At 40.3% G+C, this 14,560-nt stretch overlaps 1 non-coding gene across 1 annotated transcript; it reads right to left on the reverse strand.

The window, feature by feature from the left end:
* Positions 1-12,466: 12,466 nt before the first annotated feature.
* LOC115944921 (U6atac minor spliceosomal RNA) lies at positions 12,467-12,591 on the reverse strand. Its single transcript, XR_004079422.1, has one exon. It is a non-coding gene; the product is annotated as a U6atac minor spliceosomal RNA (small nuclear RNA).
* Positions 12,592-14,560: the final 1,969 nt, after the last annotated feature.

Genomic DNA, 14,560 nt, shown 5'->3' on the forward strand with positions numbered 1-14,560 from the left:
CCCAATGTTCATAGCAACAATGTCCACAATAGCCTAACTGTGGAAAGCGCCGAGATGCCCTTCAACAGATGAATGGATAAAGAAGATGTGGTCCACATATACAATGGAATATTACTCAGCCATCAGAAAAGATGAATACCCAACTTTTACATCAACGTGGATGGGACTGGAGGAGATTATGCTAAGTGAAATAAGTCAAGCAGATAAAGTCAATTATCATATGGTTTCACTTATTTGTGGAACATAAGGAATAGCATGGAGGACATTAGGAGAAGGAAGGGAAAAATGGGTGGGGGGAATTGGAGGGAGAGATGAACCATGAGAGACTATGGACCTGAGAAACGGGCAGGGTTTTGGAGGGGAGGGGGGAGGGGGGATTGCTTGGCCCAGTGATGGGTATTAGGGAGGGCACGTACTGCATGGAGCACTGGGTGTTATACGAGAACGGTGGATCGTGGATCACTACATCAAAAACTAATGATGTATTGTATGGTGACTAACATAACATAATAAAATTTAAAAAAAAAAGAATGTAAAAAAAACCTAATTCCATGGATAAATTTGATGATACATTTTTCTAAAAAAAAAAAAAAATGAGAGGTCCTGAAGCTCAACTTTCATGGTAAATTCTTAGATCGTCATCTGTCAAACTGAAATGGCTGGGGCTGTACCAGTCGGGATTCTGAAGACAGCAGATGGTTCCTACAGAGGCATCTCCACAATAATGAGGAGACCACTGGAGGAATGTCTTTTTAATAGAGGGACCAGGCAGTGAGCTATGGCAGAGGCTCAGGAACAAGCTATAGTTCGGTACAAGGGCTTACCCAGAGTGCAAAGTCAGACAGGGCAAGGAGAGGGGTGACAATTCAGCCAGCCGAGGGGACCTGCATGATGTCCCTTCCTGGGACAAGAAGCAGGGATGAGCCCAGTAGGGAGCAAATCAAAGGGTGTGAAATTTTTAAAAAAGGGAAAAAGAGGGGTGCCTGGGTGGCTCAGATGGTTATGCATCTGCCTTCAGCTCAGGTCCTGATCTCCAGGTCCTGGGATCGAGCCCCATGTCGGGCTCCTGGCTCAACCAGGAGTCAGCTTCTCCCTCTGCCTCTCTGGGTGGCTCACAATGGAGAATGCCTCCTGTCCTGGTCATCTAGGGCATCCTCGTCTGGGAAACTAGGGAGTGGGGCCACGGCAGGGGATTCCAAAGTATGCACCACCAAGCAACACACGAGGTTCACCCTCCCTCGGAGCCCTGTGCCCCGTCATACACATTCAGAACCACTCCCCTTTCTCCAGGGGTGTGGACGTCACAAGGAGTCCACACTAGACAGAAAATGTTGGAAACCATTCAGGATCTCAAAGATTTCTTCTTGCTTCAAAAAACAGAAGGTCAAGATTCAAAATGTTGTAAAGACCTATTTTTTTTTTAAGGCCCAACATTTTATCTTGATCAACATTGCATCTAAGTCAGAGCAGAAAGCTTACCTTTATTTCAGATCAACAGATATTTATTATGTGTTTGGACTCTGCAAGGCATAGGTATAAAGAAACGATGCCTTTGATTCTTTCCAGTTTAAAATGCAAAGGAAAAAAAAAAAGACAGGTGTAGAAATTCTAAATTCCATGAAGACATAAAAATAATTCATAAGCAACTGAGCAAGCCTGTAGAATATTTCTCATATATAGAAAAATAAATACATCTAGCATTATTATTTCAAACTCTTGGAGAGCTAAACAGGTTCAGGGGAGGTAAAATTACAGAATATGCCATTTTTTTTCTGAAATCCTCAGCAAACAACCTTCTTCTTTCTCAGTGAAAAGCCAGCTACATCTCATACTATGTAATTAAAATAAGCACTTGTTCAAACATAGCCCAATTGTACTAGTTAATCCCTGTGCTGAGGAATGTTGTCCAGAACATGATAACATAATGAACCAAGAAGACATAGGAGTCACCCACAGGCTGGCTTTTGATTTCAAGAAAAGCTTTCAGCAACAAAACCCTGGAGAAAAAAAAAAAAATCCAAAATAGTGGTTATAAAATATTCTTGAAATACATGTGACTTGGTATTAATTGCTTGGCAAAGTATGTGTCAAATTGTCCTGTGAAGAACTGACAAATTTTTTAAAGGCCTGGAAGAAAAAAAAATCAGGCATTATCCAGCAAAGGGAGGTCTGAAAACATAACTGAGTACAATAGTCAAGACTAAAGGGGGTTTCATAAATCACTGTTAAGTGGCGTCTGACAGAAACAGCTTCTGAACCACAGGACGGGCCTCTGGCTTGTCCTTCATGAAGGCCCGAGCTAACACCAATATTTAGCTCTGTCTCCCCAAATCGTACGAGACTGAATGGGAAGCATGCACGGAATTATCCCTCTCTGTGTTGGTAATCAAGATCATGGCACAAAAGACCCCTTGAGGGTCTCAGATTTAACCATTGCTCTTTCATTCAGTCTGCAAACAAACACAATTTACAACAACAAAAAAAAAAACAAAACCTTCAGGTTTGGTCATATTGGGGCAATGGGAGAAATTGCACTTATAAATATTTACTAAATTCTAGAAACATAATCCTATCCTTTCGCATAGACTATCATTACTGGTAGGAGTATTATTATTCATTGTGTTTTGAGGTCAGAGGTCAATTTTACCTTCAATTTTAATCTCATTTTACACAGGAGGTAACTGGCTTGGAGAAGTCATCAGCCTGGCCTCAGGTCACACAGTCATGCTGAGTGACAAGCTTGCATTCAAATCTAAGCCATTCAAGTTAAAATGTCTATGTGTTTTCCATTAGTAAAATAACCCTTGCAAAATTTCAAGTAGGTAATAGTAAAAGAAGTGTGGTTTGTACTTTAACACCACCAAAATACCTAAAATATTACCCCGGTGGTTGCTTCTCCCAGACAAAGCATTCATTTTACATGCCTGAGAGTAGCAAAGGGATGTGGATCATCTATAAGGAGCTCTGGAAGGCCAGGAGGTCAACATTTGCCCTGGCTCTGTATTACCGCGTGTGCAAAGGGTAAGAGGTTACAGGACCCCACATTCAGTACTAGGCTACTCCTAGCAGAGGTGTACTTTGAAGTATAAACTTAATGGAAGCCATTCTGTCCTTTGTCTCTGGACATAGATGTCCTGCTGGCTCTAGGACCCTAGAGGGTAGATAAGATGCTACTTCTGTTGATACTAATTGGTAGGCCCTTGTGGTGGAATCTCTTTGAAATGCAGTATATTGAAGTATTTGACTATTTGGAAGACATACCTATGTTCAAATCGACACTCCTCAAGGTCACTAGCTGTGCTACAGATATGAATTATTCTAGAGTTAATGCTATCATCTGTGAATTAACAACTAGGCATAACTCACATGAACATGAAATGATACATAAAGTGATTAGCAGAGTGCATGGCACGAACAGTTACTGTGATTGTCAGAATGACATTGGCTCTTTGACCCACACCTCAAACTGACCTGACTTCCACCTGTGGTTTCTCCCCTTGGCAAACTTACGTTGGCCGTAGGGCTCCTGGCTAACACACTGTCTCTCTACCCCTTATTGTTCTGCCATTCAACTGTTGTACTTACCCGAGTCTGAGTTCCCTGGTGGTAGAGATACCCAACTGTCCAATAGACCAGTCTCTAAGATCTTGAGACGAGCCCTCAATAAAGTAGTAAATGCCATAAAGCGAATCTGCTTTTTTGAAAGACATCTCCAATATGTACTTAAGATCCATTTATTAGAGGGGCGCCTGGGTGGCTCAGTTGGTTAAGCGACTGCCTTCGGCTCAGGTCATGATCCTGGAGTCCCGGGATCAAGTCCCGCATCGGGCTCCCTGCTTGGCAGGGAGTCTGCTTCTCCCTCTGACCCTCCTTCCTCTCATGCTCTCTGCCTCTCATTCTCTCTCTCTCTCTCAAATAAATAAATAAAATCTTTAAAAAAAAAAAAAAAAGAAAATTTAAAAAAAAAAAGATCCATTTATTAGATGCTAAAAAAAAAAGACATTTCACATTTATCTGAGAATAAATTCGTTCCAATTTTATGACTAAAGTTCTGCAAAGACAACTGAACCCCTTCATTATCTTAGAATCTAAGGACTTGGTAATACCATCTTTGAAGATAACTTTCCAGTCTTCCCCATGCTGTCAGGAGCAGTCAAGCTGAATGCAGGTGGAAACACGGGCCACATAGAGTGTAGACAGCGTGAGTGGAGGGGCAGAATCAGACGGGCTCCCAGAGACAAAGGAATGTCTCTTAGCACTTCACTTCTTCCCTGAAAAAGTGTTTCAGCGCTGTAGTGGAATGCCCCCCAGAATGGGACATCAGGCCGTTTTTACAGCAACTACATGAATAGTTTCTGTACCGTTAGCCCTTGCCAGGTTCAAAGTTCCTAGAGAGATGGTAGACGGACATAAGAAAGACAGGGATGCAGAGCTCTTGTGTGTACAGAATTCTCATATTTGGGTCATAACATTCCTAAAAGCCCAAATTTTCCAGAAAAGGAGTAAAAGTATCTTTCACTGGTCACTGAAACTCCCTAAATATTTCCACTTCACATGAAAGTGAGCTCACTCACGGAGGCGTCCCGCTGAGGCCGCCCCTGTCCTGGCTTGGTCACTCTTTCTTCATAGCAGGAGTAACTCTTTCAAGAGGACCTCTGCCTCTTCAAGTGAGTCTGAAACAGGGCTCAGGATGCTTATTTGGGGCCCCCAGGGGTGGCATCACCCTGTGGAAGGGTCAATCCACAAAAAGCTAGCTCAATCCTGAAGACTTTACAACTGGGTGCAGGGCTCCTGGGAAACATCCTGCTGTTAAAGATGGAAAGTGGGGGGCAGAGGCACCTGGTCCTGATACTGTCCCCCAGCCCTGTGACACTGAGCAAAGCCACCAAGAGTTACGGACCTCGGTTCCTCCTATATAAACTTGGAATTCTGGTGACTGCCCTGTCTGCCACAGAGACTCATGTGCTGATGACCTAATATTATACATGAAAAAACCTTTGAAAAGTAGAAAGGTACAGTTGTTACCACTATTAATGCTATCGTTGTTATATCTGTAATAAACGAGTGCATATTACAACATTACATGGAGATTGCAATCAAATACAGTGCAACCATCAACTCTTACATCTGCACAGAGGTCACATGTGTATTATTCTAAAATTCAACCAGGGAGCACTTTTGCCAGGCACACGTTATTCTAACAATGATGAAATCTGCATGTGACATGTAGTGATTATGATAGACCCCACAGCTTACACCAGAAACGCCATAATTGCTGTATCAAGGACCTTAACTCGTTGAAAATATGTCACCACTTTTCTCTCCTCTGAATAGGTACTTAACTATGGAGAGTGCACTTTGGTTCTAAACACATGTTTTCATAGAATAAGAAGAATGTTCACATGATGTATTGCTACCAACTTACGCTCAGGCAGTCATAAATCTTTTTAATTCAAGTCCTAGATGGAAAGAGAACTACAGAGGTAATTTGCCAGAGAAAGAACTCAGAGCTTTGACATAAATAACTTCAAGTAGCCTAAGGTACGGAGTCCAGAAAAGCTTCCTGTATCCCGTGCGAGGTGTGTAATAATCATCATTGCTGCCACGTAAACAGAAGTGAGCTGTGACACTGGGAGAGAACACAGAAGTAATTCATAGAACCACAGGACCAGAAGGAGCCATAAGGGCCCAGCTACCCCCATCCTCTTCACACTCACCAAAAACCCCCCAAACTGCTTACACAACTCCAACAAGAGAAAATGCATCCTCCCCCAAGATACTACAGTTTGTTTTCTCATAGATCTGAGATCTCAAAGAACATACTTCCTCCTTAGACCTCAAATCTGTCTCTTTTTAGCATCTTCCAATCATCTGAGGCAAAACACAGACAAAACATCTAATCTCTCTGCCACGAGAAAATCTTTCAACTATTTGCAAACAGATAGTCACAGTTCCTGGATTACCTCTATTCACAGCCAAAATCACTGCTGCCTACAAGCAGCTCTTTAATACTCTCAGATGAATCCCTTGTACCCCTTGGGCATTTCTCTCTGAACAATCTATTTTTTATATCTCACTTAAAAACTAATGGCCTGGAATGCATGCTTTCTTGTTGGATCTTGGGAAGCCAAAGTAGGGAAATATTCCCACGAATACAGAAAAAAAAAAGTGATAAATTATATTTTACAAAATAACATTTTCAAGTCACTTAGAGGACTATGAAAACAATGAGGAATTGGTGGATTAAAATTTCCAGGGAGAAGGGGCGCCTGGGTGGAGTCGTTAAGCGTCTGCCTTCGGCTCAGGTCATGATCCCAGGGTCCTGGGATCGAGCCCCACATTGGGCTCCCTGCTCCACGGGAAGCCTGCTTCTCCCTCTCCCGCTCCCCCTGCTTGTGTTCCCTCTCTCGCTGTATCTCTCTCTGTCAAATAAATAAAATCTTTAAAAAAAAAATTTCCAGGGAGGGAGACCCATTCACAGACGAGCTCATGATAACCAGCTCTTTTCTCTGGGAGACATTTGCCAGTTTTGAACATGGGTTTGGGTTGGGTCCAGACAGATGTCTGTCACTGTTGGAAAGAGAAACTAGTGAACAGTTGCAAGTCTAGAACGACAAACTGGAAGGCCTCAAATAGTCATCTGGTTTTCACTAAAGACATTTGCAAAATCCTGAGGCTGGCTGAGAGGTTCTAAAACTCAGCCTGAAATCTCCTGATTCTCACAGTGCTCAGGACCCTATGACATCCCAGGAAAACAGTCCTGCAAAATAAATCATGCATGAGGTAAAATCTCTAGAGGGAGCCAATTAACACTAAAGATCAACAGCAAAGACTGAGCTGGGGCACCTGTTGAAAATGAATATCCAGCTGATGGGGATTCAGGTTTGGCTCCCAGAAAAGGCCATTTCTGGAGGACAGGAGAACACAGGCAAAAATTTGGAATTCCTTTGAAAACAGACATGTCTTCTCGGCAAGACATCAAATTAGAAACTCTCTGAAGACAAGCATCAGCAGAGTCTAAATAAGTCTTTAATACATTCCCCAGAATATAACTAGAAATGACTAAGCATGCAAAGAGGCAAGACTATATGATAAATAAAAATGAAAAGGAAAGTAAAAAGAAACAATAGACCCCAGGGATGCCTGCGTGGCTCCATTAGTTAAGCATCCAACTCTTGATTTAGGCTCAGGTCATGATCTCAGGTTCGTGAGATTAAGCCCCGAGTCGGACTCCACACTGAGCATGGAGCCTGATTGGGACTCTCTCTCTCTCTCCCTCTACCCCTCCCTACCCCCCGCCTTTTAAGGAAGGAAGGAAGGAAACAATAGACCCCAACATGATCAAGATACTGGAATTAATATAAAGGAAGAACGGTGAGAAATATATTCGAAAATATTTCAAAAGATGAACCAAAGATGTAATAGACACCAAAATTTTACCATATAATTGGAATCTATAAAAAAGTACCTAAATGATAATCTAGATCTAAAATATATAAGCCAGGAAATTTACCTCAATAAATGAATGTAAAAGTATAGGAAATGCAGTAAGAGAAACAATGTGACCTAGAAGGCAGGTAAAGTAGCGAGTACCCCAGCTGACTCACAATGACATTGCAGAAGACAAAGAAAGCACATGGAAGAGGGTGTAACAAAAACATGGGACACACTCACTACCATGATCTCTTTATCCCGTTGCGGCAACATAGTAATATTTATCATGGATTCTCAACAAGAGTTACAATTATAATTAAATACCTAGAGACACCATAGACCTCATTTTGTCTTACCTGTCTGGCATCTAAGTAATGGAGTTATTATAAACTCTAGCCAGCATTTCATAAAGCTGTGCTCCTGCACAGAAAAATATCTTCAAGTAACAAAAACAATTTGAGGTGATTATGGCATTTTAATCATTTGCCACTTAAGGAAGCTCTTCCTGTCTGGTGTTACCTTTAAGCATTTTTTTCCTGCATGGGGAGGCAGGACAGGATCCAGCGATACTCTGCTGATGGTGGAGAATTTCAAGGAAGATACATTGAGAATATTCACTAGTTATGCTTATAGCTAAGATTATTATAATAATCTTCAGAGGGAGAGAGTCATTTTTACCAGCAAGCACCCAGGTGCTAAAATGATGTTTGCAGCATGTATAAATCAGCTTACCACAGCTTTGCTTACCCCATACCGACACGAACCATCTCTTTAAAGAGTGGATCATAAGCTTAAAACAAAAATGCTATCGTAAAGGTGGTTCAGGCTTAAAGTCAGGAAAATTATTTCCTCCTCCAAACGATACAGGAAATCATTTAAGAAAGCAACTGATCCACTCAGTAAAGAATGGGAAGTAGTATGACTGCAACTTGATTACTGCTGCAATTAACCATCCCTTCTCTGGAAGCTTGGGACTCTCTTCTACAAGTTAGTAAATTATTTCTCTTGTCATGCCAATTATAAAAGATGTATTTCTACACTTCTAAGTTATTGATAAGAAATGAGTTCTATGTTTCAAAGTTATCTACTTCTTTAGTTATCTGCAACAATTTTCAAACTTTTTGTTGCAGATATTCTTTCAAGCACATCTAATCTTGGCTGGCATTTAATCATGCTCAAAAACTAATTCTTTCTCAGGTTTAGTCTTGGATTCCATTTTTGCTTTTTAATGACCACCATATGTTGTACATTTCGTGAGTCCTACTGTGCTCTTGAAGGGTCCCGACATTATTAATGCTGATCCTATGAAAAGAACAGCATTCGAGATCCCAAAAGTTCTGATACTGATAAACCCAGAAAAGACACAAAGGTTCCAAGTGTTAAGAACACTAGCAATAAGCCTTTAAGTGGGACAGTCTGAAAAGAATACAATTTAAATTTTGCTGTCAGATCCCAGTCCATAATTAAATTGAGGGATGTCTATATTTATCCTGTTTCATCCTTAAATAATTCATCAATATGTTTCTTTGTTTTATTTAGTATCTTATGACTATCCCTGATAACCCTTAGAACTACAATACTTCTTTCTATGGAAGCCTTACTTCTCTGATCATTGCTTTAATAATTTAAGCCACTATTTACAATCTAGATTATTCATCATTATGTAAGATCCAACCTACTAACTAACCTAGTAATTTTTTAACTTTTCTCCTTAAGATTCATGTAGAATGTAATACCTTAGAAATAGAGATCATGCTTCACTCAATCTCATCCTCTGTTGTGCCAAATGTGGCACCTTAGAAATAACAGGCATTTTTATTTAATGAACTTAACTTCATTGAAAATCATTTACACTTTTGCATCAGACTATGCTTATGGACGCATATTTAAAGCCAGTGTGTACATGTCAAATAAAATGCTTTGTCAGAGACAAGTAATAAAATTATATTGCGAAAGAAATGGAAATAGCATTTAGTGTCTACTTTACATCCCAAACACTGTAACAGATCTGTGCCCATGTTGTACCATATAGTCTGTATTAGAAAATTGACAGTGTATAATATTATCTGCCTTCCACATATGGGAGACTAAGGTTCAAAATGTTAAGTGCTTTGCCCAAGGCTGCATGCCTTGGGCAGATCCTGCATATTCTGACTCCAAAGCCTGTATTTCTTTTCACTGCGGAAATTTGTTTCCCAATGTGCAGTTATAGAAAGAGAGAGAGAGGGAGGGAGAGAAAGGGAGAGAAAGACAGGGAGAGAGGGAAAAAAAGAGGGAGGGGGGAAGAGAGAGGGAGAGGTAGAGAGAGGGGAAGGAGGGAGAGGGAGGGGGAGAAGGAGGAGAGAGGGAGGGAGGGAGGTGAGAGGGAGAGAGGGAGTGAGAGAGAAGGAGGGAGGGAGGGAGGGTGGCTGGAAAGCACAGTGGAAATGTGGTGGGGAAATGGAACAGTTGGGAAGGCTCCCCATCGGTACCGTCCTGTGGCTTTTCCACCCCCGCTGGTCTCTGAGAAGACAGGCTGCGGCAGACAAGTCAGGATGAACGCCTCCACCTCACCCCCCAAACTGCTCAGCCTGATACTCTCCGTGGTCTCTGGTGCTCTAAGGTAATCTTCGCTGACTATTAGGAAAATTATAGTATTTCAGTGAAAATTTCTTTGTGACAAGTGAACAAACCAAAAGAGAAGAGAAGGAAAAGATAATGAAAATGTTCCAATTTGAGAAAAATAAGGCAGTAAGTACTGCATCTGTTATGTCATTGAGGAAGGAAGGGAAATGAAAACGGTGTCTCTCTCCGAGCAGAATTCCTGATCAGGCCACAACTTTGTAACAAGATAGGATGACAGGACTTAATCTGTGTAGCATCACCCTTACCTGTCAACGGCTTCCAAATATTCTCCCTCTTCCTTTCCTCCCTCCCTCTCTCTCTTTCTTTCTTTTCTTTTTCTTTTCTCTCTTTTTCTCCGTCTTTCCTTTTTTTCTTTCATTGTTTTAATAAATCACATTCTCTGAATCATTAAGAAAACCCCACAGATTTTTTTCAAGAGTTTTTTTGGTTTGTCTTACACTCTATTCACTCAACACTTCACTATGTTGGAGATCCTGATCCAATCACTTAACTCCTTTCAATCTTTAGTTTTCTCATGTGTAAAACACAAGATATCAACAACAATGGCCTTGACAGCAATGGTAGTATCCCTATTGCACAGAGCTTGGGTGAAAATGAAATAGGGTGTATTAATCCCCTGGTCTAGGGCTGACACTAGTAACTTTTCTATAAATGCATGAGAGAAGGCAGAAAAGGAGAAATAGCCTTAAAATAATTTTTAGATGGATGATTTCAAAAATCATTGCTTAAAGATTTGATATGCATGTGTTAAATATTCTTTAATGCTCCATATGGTGTCTACTTATGACCAAAGTCACTATCTGGCAAGGTCTGCACAGGAGCTTCTAAAATTTTATTTCCCCGTAAGTTTTGACTATGAGCTCAGCGTTTCAGTCAAGCTAGATGTAGTTAGCATTGATAGCTGCTTAGAGCTACATTTTTAGACCCAGTTTTAGAGAAGAAAAGCCTAATAAAGTCTGAAGAGTAGTCAGTTATCATCATGCTAGAAGACATTATTTCCTTGGTGAAAATAAACTCATGCAAAGACCAGTCTAATGAAAACCATAGTCCCAAGGCATAGCATTGATGGCCATTGTGTGTGGTTCTCCATCAGTCAAAGTCAGAAATTATCCACACACACATCACACATCTGCAAGGAGCAAACAATTTCATACAGCCTCATGGCTTTATAGGCTTTTTAAAATACCTAATTGCAATCAAGAATGCGATAAAGCTCTTTTTTTTCTTTTAATACCAATTATACTCTTTTACTATTATCTAGCAACATAAACTGAACACAGTCCTATGGTAACTAAACCAGAATCCCATATGTGATAATCACTAACTCTATTTATAAATTTCCAACTAAAGGAAAACAATGTATATTATTTATCTCTAAATAAAAACCATTCAGAGGTATTAGTTCATTTTTCTCCTATAAGAAAGGAAGAAAAAATGTTTTTCTTGGCTTTATCTGTGATACAGAACTTTATAAACGGATATGTAAAGGGATTTGCATGCTAACACAACTCAAATTCATCAATAAACATTCATCTGAAGCTTTTACAAGAGGCAGCTGGTAACAGGGAGTCATCCAGCTAGGTCTAGAAAGTCAAAGTTGACCCAAAGTTATCGTCTGGAACCACAAATTCAGCTCTTACAGTTTGAACTGCGATATTCTCTTCTATATTAGGAATAACCTTTTTTTATTTCTTTGTTCGGTTTGGTTGGTTTGGTTTCTGGTGTGTGTAGTTTAATTTATTGGGTGGTCAGTCCCCATTTGAAGGCAAAAAGGAAGACTGCAGGCAAATTTTCCAGTACTAAAATCCAAATACGGGGAAATATCAAAGTCTATGAGAATGGTCTCTTGAAATGTCGCAGGTATAAGTTCGATGAATCAGAGCGGGAGACAAACCATGAGAGACTATGGACTCCAGAAACATACTGAGGGTTTCAGAGGGGAGGGGGGTTGGAGGATGGGTAAGCCCGGTGATGGGTATTGGGGAGGGCGCGTATTGAATGGAGCACTGGGTGTCGTGTGCAAACAATGAATCATGGAACACTACATCGAAAACTAATGATGCAATGTATGGTGACTAACATAACATAAGAAAAATAAATATATAAATAAAAATAAATTTTAAAAATAAATAAAAAATTAAAATAAATAACTAAATACTATTCGAGACCTGTGAGACTTTCAGAAAGCGATGCCTCTGTAAGTTTGAGATTTGCCCAATTGACAGACAATGGGAAGGAAACTTTTATTTTTGGGGGGTATAGTTGACACACACTGTTACATTAGTCTCCGGTGCACAGTGTGGCAATTCCGTTTCTCTAGACAGTCGGCTGTGCTCACCACAGAGGCTGTGCTCACCACAGAGCGCACGCGAAGCTCCCCTTTGTCCCCACGCTCCATTAGAGAAGCAAAAGATGATGCTCAGGTGCCACCAGGGAAGCAGCAATGCCTTGCCGGTGTGCGGGCATCAGGCCCAACGGCCTCTTCCATCCTTGTCAAGGGGACGGCTCACCTTCTCTCCTTTCATACAACACAGTTTATGCTTTTTTAAATAAGAAAAGCTGTTAGAAATCTACCTGTGTAAACCAAAACCACTCTGTAAGCTACAGTCTCTGTCCGGTATCTCATTTGGAGCTGGAAACACGGACATTGAAAGAGAAGGATGGAAAACTCATCCAGGCTCTGAGCCTTGGAGGCGGCAAGCACTAGACAGGCTCGTTCTCTGTTGTGTCGAACATCATCCTCCCAATAACATAGTGGTGCTGGTACTGTGGTCCTCATCTGAGATGCAGGAAACCCAAGTTCCAGAAGCATGGACAATTTCCTCAGAACCTACCCACTAATAAATGACCGCAGATGCCCCAAGTCATTCTACTTTATATTTACACAGACTTGTTTTCCAGGTAATAGATCCTCACTTTCTTGACGCACATAAACAGCCAATTTTTCCAGCAGCATTTATTCTATTGCATATGGCAGTCTTTCTGCATGGTTGCGTAACGTGACCTTTGTAGTATCAATATTCTGTGGATGAGTTGGTCTGTGTTGTAGGCTGAATTGTGTCCCCCCCGAAAATATGTTCCAATCCTAATCCCCAGAAGCTGTGCGTGTGACTTGTTTGGAAATAGGGTCTTTGTGAGTATCATCACATTAAGATGAAATCATACTGGATTAGGGTGGAACCTAATCCAAGGAGCAGTGTCCTTCTAAGAAGAGGGACGTGTAGTCACACAGACACATGGGGGAAGGCCATGTGATGATGAAGACACAGGTTAGAGAGAAACATCTTTAAGCCAAGGACCCCAGGATTTTGGGCACCACCAGAAGCTAGGGGAGGCAAGGGATATTCCTCCCCAGAGCCTTGAGAAAAAGCACCGTCCTGCAGACACCTTGATTGTGGACTTCTAGACCCCAGAACTATGCGAGAATACATTTTTTTGTTTAGGCCACCTACTTTTGTGGTGCTTTGTTACAACAGTCTTAGGAAACCAATACAGTCTGATTCTGAGCTCTTCATTCTACTCATTGCTTTCCACATCTATTTCTGTAAGAATATAATACTTCCTTAATTACTATGGATTTATAATAAATCATGATAGACTTTCTAGCTACTCCTGGCCTTCTGCTCGTCCATATGAATTTCAGGAGAAGTTAATGCAGGTCTGTGAAAAGCCTGCTTTAGATTTTGATTGGAATTTAGTGAAATTGGAAGACTAATTTGGAAAGTATTCATATATTTGAGGTAAAGGATTTTCTAGCTATGAAAGTGAGATGGATCTCCATTTATTCAAATATTCAGTAATGCTTCATAATTTTCCCTATAAAGATTTTACACATATTTAGTGGGTTTATTACCAGGGCTTTAGAAACATTGTTGAAATTATGAGTGGGATCTTTGTTACAATGGCATCTTTGTTAAAATTATTTTGGATTTGTCTGTAGTGATCTTATCACCTGCAAATAAAAACATTGTAAACTCTCCATCTCTGATTTTTATAATTCTTTTTTTTCTTTTCTTTAAACTTCAGTAGACACAGTGGTTGATAATAGTTACCCTTATGTTATTTCTGAGTTTAACTGGATAGATCTAAACTGCCACCGTTAATTATGAAGTTTTGTACAGGCTTTTAAAAAAATGAATAGACATGATCTGTTAGAAAAGTTTCTTTTTATTAAGAGCTTGTTAAGAGCATCTTTTGAAAATAATGAACATATAAACAAATCTGTAATGTCCAATCATTCCTGAATTCCTAGAAAAAATGTAAAATTCTGTAAGTTTTCTTTATAGGTACAATTTTTCAGCCTTTCAGTAAAACTGATAATCTCTGGGTCACCCTTAAGTCCTGCAGATTTCTAATTTCTAATTCTTTCAATAAGAGGTTTGATTAAAAAAAGAAGAAGAAGCAGGCAAATATCTAAAGCAGTATTTGGCTATGTGAAACCGGAAATATTTGTGTCAGGAAATGCATGCACATTTCAGATATATGCTTAACATGATGTTGT

Source organism: Leptonychotes weddellii, chromosome 10 (genome assembly GCF_054177405.1).
Source record: "Leptonychotes weddellii isolate Sample4059 chromosome 10, ASM5417740v2, whole genome shotgun sequence".
NCBI lineage: Eukaryota > Metazoa > Chordata > Mammalia > Carnivora > Phocidae > Leptonychotes > Leptonychotes weddellii.